General features: G+C 35.4%; 1 non-coding gene across 1 annotated transcript; it reads left to right on the forward strand.

Moving 5' to 3' along the window:
• The first annotated feature begins 3719 nt into the window (after positions 1–3719).
• LOC114912952 (small nucleolar RNA R71) lies at positions 3720–3825 on the forward strand. Its single transcript, XR_003798971.1, has one exon. It is a non-coding gene; the product is annotated as a small nucleolar RNA R71 (small nucleolar RNA).
• Positions 3826–8078: the final 4253 nt, after the last annotated feature.

An 8078-nucleotide genomic window follows, 5' to 3' on the forward strand; every position in this document is an offset into this window, starting at 1 on the left:
TCTGATCCGATTTGAGTCTAATTTGAATCATATGAACCCAAACTCCTAATTACCTACAAAATAGACTAAAAAATATTAAATTCTAATAAATAAAAAGTAATTAAATAGAATTATATCTCTAGTGACTTAATTCAAGTATTCTTCACATCCTTCAACTTGCACTTTACTCGTCCTCAAGTAAAATAGAAAAATTAACAATAGATACCAACTCGGCCTTAAATTAAAAGTTAGGTTAGACATCTCTAAAGATACCTGATACCTAGCCAGACTATTGAAGAGGTACTTCATCAAATTACTAATTCGATCCAATTAGTGGTTAGGTGTTAGCCATAAAAATTACTAGAGATCTTCTTTCACCAACTCTCCACTTTATTTTTTAAATCCTCTAACTTGATGTGAGTTAAGTTTATTGTCTTTTTGTAATTTAGTCCCTTTATTATCCACTATTTTTTTTTTATTTTTTTGTTAGATATTTTAATGTATAGTCAATATAATGTCCTAACCCCTTAAGCTTTCCAATTAACTCTTAGCGAGCTTTAGGCCAATGACTCTCAAATCAGTTGGCTTTAGGGTATTAGGTGTAGAACACCCTCCATGCTTACTAACTCAAGTCAAAAAGGCTATGAGTTAAGACTAACTCTATAAGAGATTTTTTCATATTCTCATCTTTTGATGTGAACAACAATGCTTGCTTAGACGAAAGGACCCGATTATTTAGTGAGATATGCTAAAAATCTATTTTATTAGGATGGATTTTTTTTGCAAATAATAAAGGAAACTTTTGCATGCCTCGACCTTTTCACCCAACCACATGAAGCAGATTCTTCATTGAGATAGGTAAGAAGAGGATTTTAGAATAACTCCATAATTTGGTCTGGTCTAACCCTACTATTCATTAAATTTTTTTAATAATTTATCCCTCAATATCTCTAAAATTATCTAAATCGTTAATCAATCATTGATTAGGGTGCCTAATTAACTTCTAGTCAAGATAAAGTTTGGGTACATAAAGCTAATTATTTCTGATTATACTTAAGGACTCACTCAAAATACTATTAGTTATTCTCTCCCTCAAATTAATTTCCATTGTCCCCAATGGAAGAAGAGAAAAACTTAAAAGAAATATAAAAGGAGGAATACCACCTGAGTTGTTGTTGTTTGCAGGTTCTTTAATGTTTCCAATGGACCCTCGTCGGATGTTAATGTTGGGCTCTCCCACCAACTTAGCTACTCATCCTTATTAGATTCCTACAAAATAAAAATTAGATAATTAAAAAATAAAATATTGGATTGCCTTCCAACAAGTGCTAAGTTTAAAGTCTTCAGCCAAACTGTACAGAGTTTCAGGATGGTTTATAGACCAGCTCCACCCAATAGACAGGCTTAGTCAACGTAGTTTGGCTATGCTTATCGAGACATGATTATGCACATTGGCCATTTGCCAATGGAGGGTGATAAGAAGAAAGTATGAAAGTTGACCACTTCACTGAGACACACCATTCAGCTCCTTGCCACATTAGATTTTGGTCAAGCCATTTCACCACCTCGCATTTATCGATGTCCCACATAATTGGGTTCAAACTCCTTGAAATTTCTTCATCTGCATCAATTTTCCTATAAGCCTGTTGTATGTGGATAAAAGGGTCAATGTTGCTTAATTCAGTAATGGTCCATTCCATAACCCTTATATGGTCACCTAAAAACTATAGTTCCTAATCGGGGTTAGACCAGATGCAATGTAATCTATTATTATGGTGGTCCCTGGGAAGGTATCATTGGGTCCTAAAAGTGGCTCTATTTCTAATGCTGATGATAGGAAGGAGGCTAAAGGAGTGTTAGAGAGGTCAGATAGTGTCCTATATTTCTTAATCCATGGTGGGGTGGCCAAAGAATAGGGCGTATCGATCAAATTGTTCACCTCATTGATGTATCCATTGATATCAAAAGCATCCACATTAAAATAGGCCAGACATTCTTGTGAAGGGCCTGAGTAGAGCAAGATAAAGGTTTTGTCCTCTATAATTTTTTCTAGCAAATTGATCTCATCATGGTCAAAAATGGGTGGTCCCTGTACTGTGTTAAAAATGTTCAACCTTAGCTTCTCATTTCTGAAAGATACATCCATAACCCTAGTCCTACAGTTTATACAAGGATTGGCAGTCGCTAGGAAGGGTCTACTTAGGATGATAGGTATTTGGCTGGGATTGCTATTTGATTCCATATCTAGCACTAAAAAATTCATAGAAAAATAAAATTCATCCACTGTCACTAACACATCTTCCAACATTCTATGGGGCATGTTAACTAATCGATCTACTAATTGTAAGGTTACCATAATGGGCTTCAATTCTTCAAATCTAAATAGATCATACACAGAGTTCAGGAGAAGGTTAACACTCACATCCAAATCTAACAATGCTTTCTCAATGTGTAGGTTCCCCATGACACAAGAGATGATAGGGGTATCTGGATTCTTAAGTTTAGGAGGGGTAGCATGTTGGAAGATTGAATTAGCTTGTTTAGTAAGGAGAAATTTTTTCAAGATTTGTGTTTTAGATTTTCATTTTTGTGTGCACAAATCTTTCAGAAACTTAGCATAGGCCAGGACCTATTTTATTGCATCAAGAAGAGGGAGATTGATTTGAACTTATTTAAATAGTTCTAACATTTCATCTAATTTACCCTTCTTGTTAAATGGCATAGGGGATTGTAATGCACTCAGGAATGGAGCTTTGGGTAATTGAGGTGATGCTAAAGATATTGGTTCGTCCCTTGCCCTAAGGTCCTCCTTCTCTTTGGTTGGTTCAGACTCAATCAACTTTTCATTTGTTTTGATCTTTTCAATTTCACCTGGTTGTTCTATGACCTTACTACTCCTAAGGGTCATAATAGATTTGGCTTGTTCGGGAAAAGTCTCATGGGTATTATAATTTTTAGCTCTATAGTGATCTTTATGATTAGTCTTGAGTTGACTGGGCAATTTGCCTTCCACCCTCCTATTCAAGGCTGTAGCTAGCTGTCCTGCCTGGGCTTCTAGCTTTGTAATTGATTGTGTGTGGGAGTGCAAACTCTGTAGTTCTTACAGAATCTTTTCAAGAGCAACATTTGAAGAAGATTGAGAGTTTTGTCCTTGTTGTGGGCATGGAATTGATTTATAAACTTTCTCATTGTAGTTGGGTCTAGGTACTGAGGGCCTTGCAGTAGGTTGTTGGGCCCAAGAAAAATTAGGATGGTTTTTCCAACCCGGATTGTAGGTGTTGAAGAAAGGATTGTATCCTGATCTAAAATTATTCTAAATTTGTGCTTGATTGACTTGTTCATATATAAACTCAGAAAATTAATGTGCAGCAGGACAATCATAAATAGAATGAGCTGGACTCAAACATATTGAACAAACCTCTATCGTAAGTGTGGATGGAGTGCTGGTGGGCAGTACTCGTAGTATTCGGTTCATCATTTGAGATAATTCATCCACTTGACTGTGGATGTCCAATGAGCTTCCTATTTCATAAATCCCACCTCATTTAGGCTCAAACATAGGAAGGTCTCTCCTGGCAGCAAACATGTAGTGCAATGAGTTTTTACTTAGGGTTTTAGATAGCTGTCAGGCTTCATGCTCATTTTTCAGCATGAAGGGTCCACCACAGGATGCATCAACCATTGGTCGGTATTTCTCCGACAAGCCATCAAAGAAGCACTGGACCAGTTGCCATTTGGGTATAGCATGGTGGGGGCATTTCCTAATCAGTTCCTTTAATCTCTTCCAAGACTCATGAAACATCTCCCTAGCCAATTGAGAAAAACTAGTTATGGCCTTTCTGATTTGATTAGTTTTTTCTATCGAAAAATATTTTTTAAGAAATTCCCTCTACAATTGATCCCAGGTTGGAATTATGATTGTATCCAGGAAGTTCAGCTAATATTTGGCTTTGTCCTTCAATGAGAAAGGAAATATTTTGAATCTGAGAGCATCATCAGAGACATTTTGAATTCTAACCATTGAATAGATTTTCAAGAATTCATCGAGATGTCTATACGGGTCCTCATTAGTAAGTCCATAAAATAATGGGAGCATTTGGATGACACTTGACTTGATTTGATATTAAATTGCCTCAACTAGAGGCTCCTGAATGCAAGGAGAGTAGGTATATGTAGAAGAAGTAAAGTACTCCTTCAGCTGCCTAGGTGGATCAGTCTCCTGATTTCAGTCTATGTTCCTGGGTCTATTGGCTCTAAGGGTTCTTTCAATTTCAGGATCTAACGGTTGAATCTCGGATTGCAATGAGCGACATCTGAGCATAAACCCTACCATTTATACCTTAGAGCAAACACAAGTAATTTTTTTTAATAAGATTTTTTTTGGATTTTTAGGTATAAATAAAAGAAGAGGATGAAAGAAATTTTAAAGATAAGAGCCTATTGAGTCCTAAATCTAAGATGTGAAGAATTTAAGTTAGATTAGATATTTTTAGTTAGCAATCAAGTATATCAATCAATCCTAACTATGGATTGTCCTAAATCTAGACAGCTCCTAACTGTCAAGATCACCTTCGAGTACTCTAAGTAAAAGACTAGTGACTCAACTGACCAGGTAAGTGTAAGATTAGTGGAGGTCCCTCCATTGCTTTTCCTAGATATCAATTAGATTGGCTAGATAAGCGAATAGAATTAATTAATAAACCACCTTCCTTTAGGATGTAATCTTTGAACCACTTTTTTAGACATCAGTTAAACTGACTAACCCTAACCCAATCCAACTCTTAGGATTTCTTGTTCTATTGAGCTTGAGAGTTCTTAGAGGCCAACATCTAATTGATTTTAGGTTAAAGACTTGGATTATTGCAAATACAGGATGGTAGTTTGTGGACCAAAGTAGGGTAATGAAATCTCCACCTTATGTTGATTAGAATTTTGCCCTTAAGATGTTTTATGAAATTATGTGATGTATTTTTGAATTTTTTTTATAGAACAAGAGAATAAAAGGAAAACTAAAAAATAAAGTAATTAAAATAAGTACAAAAATAAGTAAAGCAATTAACTAAGAAAGTAATAAATTAAAGAAAGTAGTAAGCATTTTTTTTTTTATTTTTTTTGTAGATTTTTATAATTCAACATGACTAAAACACGATCTTTGACAATGGTGCCAAAATTTGATCACTATCATAGGTATCAAAAATAAATCACTAACTTAAAACTATGTAGATAGTAGTGAGTCAGGTTTGTATCCACGGAGATCATGTTGTTACGTTTAAGTTATTTTAATCTTAAGTTGAAAAGAAATAGCTATGTGATTAATTAAAAGACTATTAAGCATGAAAGCAAGTAAAGAAAATTTGATTTCAACAATGAGATGGAAGTTTGGATCAAATATGAGGATGGATTTTCAAGATTTCACCTATTTCTTGTTCGACAGCTGGTATCCTTCTTTTATATGCTTTTGCTTAGATATCTAAATAATAAAGATATAGCCTATCTTAGAGAGTATGGTCCATATCTGTTGGATCATAGTTTATTCTTTAAAGTTAGAGGCTAATCTAAATTATGTAGATGTAAAAGAGAGATCTTTGCCTAAAGATAATTTATCCCAAGAGCATGAACTGTATCCGTAGATCACAGCTCATCCCAAGGATAATAGATTATTCTAGATTAAAGACTTATGCAAAAAAAATAAAGACATAAAAATATAAGCAAATAAAATCAATCTTCATTTCATATTAAATAAGAATACATAAAATCTCATAATAAAATGCACTGTCAAAATAAAATTATAGAGATCTCTTGAGATGTGGTTATCTAGCCGGCCATCAGGAGATTCTTCACCACGATCTGCATTCTAGACTCTAGAGATTTTTTTCCTCAAACTTGGAGAAGACCTTCAGCAGCAAGAGAAGAAGATTTGGTGGAGACTAGATTGAGGGAAGTGGATTTGGAAGAGGTTGGAAGGTGAAAGAGGGTTGCTGAAATTTTTAGGCTATAGTCTGTAGGGCTGGAAAGAGAGAAAGATTTGGATGATTTTTTGGTGGCTTTTGGATGTGCAATTTTTATAAGTTGTAGAAAACTGATGGAGGTTTGGGATTGCAAAATTTGAGAGAAAAAAGTTGTACCTATGGTCAGCTAAAAATCTAGGAAGACAGGGTTGGTGTGAAAAAGGGCTGTGGTGTGGAACCTAAGCCTATGGGGATTTGGATATGGGGAAGGCTTATGGACATGGAGAAGGCTGATGGAACCATAAAGGAGGCCTTGAGGTCTTATTTATAAAGTGAGAAGTGGTCTTTTAGGGTTTGAAGATGTGAGTTAAGAAAGAAAAGAGAGGTGGGAGCATGAATAAGGACCTTTAGATCAAGCATCTTGCTTCTCCTCCATTGATCAATAAGTCATATTCATACTTAGTTTCATATATCTTCTAATCTACACCCTTGATTGGAGAGGTTGTTTCTTGACCCTTGATCTTTAAATCAGGTTCACACTGGAATGGGAGCTGGTTGCCTAATTCACTCGAATCTAATCTGATTTGAGTCCAATTTGAATTGTATGAATCCAAACTTCTAATTACCTGCAAAATAGACTAAAGAGTATCAAATTTTAATAAATAAAGAGTAATTAACTACAATTATGTATCTCTAGTGACTTATTTCAAGCGTTCATCAGCATGCAACTTTGAATCTATGGGAGAAAGAGAGAACACCTTTCTCTCTTGGCATGAGAATGGAACACGCAACCCTTGGGCGTGTGGAAGAAGGTGGACGCCCAAGTCCTTTGGGCATGGGGTGTGAGGGAGAGTGAGAGGAGGCATGAGATATAAAGAGGGGGGTTGCAAGCTTTGGTTCTCCAGGTTAGGATTTTGAGATTTCATCTCAAAAGGTTTATGTAGAACCAAAAGGACTCCTAAGATTTCAAACTATGATTCATTCAATGTCTTAATCCAGAAGGACTTGGTTCCTTGCCAAACTTGGCTTGCTTATTAGTTTGATGCTGCCCCTCCCTCTTTTCTCATGCACAAAATCAAATGGGGCATGCAGCCCATCTCTCCTCTCCTTTCTTCATGTGCAAGATAAGAGTACACCAACTATTGGTGCCCCTTAAACCTTATCCACATGGGGTGTGAGCCCCTTTATTCTATGTCCAAAAAATCCAATGAGGACCCAACTCTTGGCACCCCTCATGCATGCTTTTAACTTGGTCCAATCCCTATCTAATAGGGATTCCAAGTCTCAAAAGAAATTTGATTTAACCATGTACTAGCATGGTATTCCTAAAGTCGATAAAATTTCATAAATCCTAATCCAGTTGGAACTACATGAGCCTAATTGTAGAATCCTAAATCAATTTTCTTTATGTGTGATCCCATAAATTTAATTTTATCTGATAGTAAAATATATTATGATCTCCATTAATAATATTATTTAAATCTTTTTTAATGAATTAAAATACTTTCAATTTAGCCAATTAAGAATTATTGATCATCTAAATAATTCTTATTGGTCTCACTATCTGCCAGTGGCATCTAACAGTATGTAGTGGCAATCCAGTAGAATTGAATAGATAAACTTTTAAGTATAGTTATCATGTGATTCAGTTCTTCTATCGTGAGTCTCGATAAAATGGAGGTTATGGATAACTCATCAGACCCCTCATCTGTCACACGTATGATTCAATTGACTTGAGTTTATTTGTGAAATCCTATGAAAATTTCTTTCTATCATTCACACTACCATAGCCATGGTCTTTAAAACTCAATCTTTTGATCTACATAAGATTTCTCCTTATCTATCGAGATTGATGGATTACATTTAGGTGTACATCCTATTCCTATAATGAACCTACTGCAGCCAACGTACACCGCAAAATTTCAAATAGCTAAAAAATTAAGTGATAGTGTAGTCAAACTATAGCAACCTTATTATGAATAATCGACGCACTATAGATCAAAGAACTACTCACACTATTGCAGCATCGAGTAAGTCACTGATGAGTAGGTAGATATCTAAGTGACTACTCATATTGGTCACACTCGGTACTCTTATTCTCTAGCAACCACTTGCACTCTTACTTCAGTGTCTCCATACTATGACTTGAGA

The sequence above is a fragment of the Elaeis guineensis genome, chromosome 15, assembly GCF_000442705.2.
Source record: "Elaeis guineensis isolate ETL-2024a chromosome 15, EG11, whole genome shotgun sequence".
Classification (NCBI taxonomy): Eukaryota; Viridiplantae; Streptophyta; class Magnoliopsida; order Arecales; family Arecaceae; genus Elaeis; species Elaeis guineensis.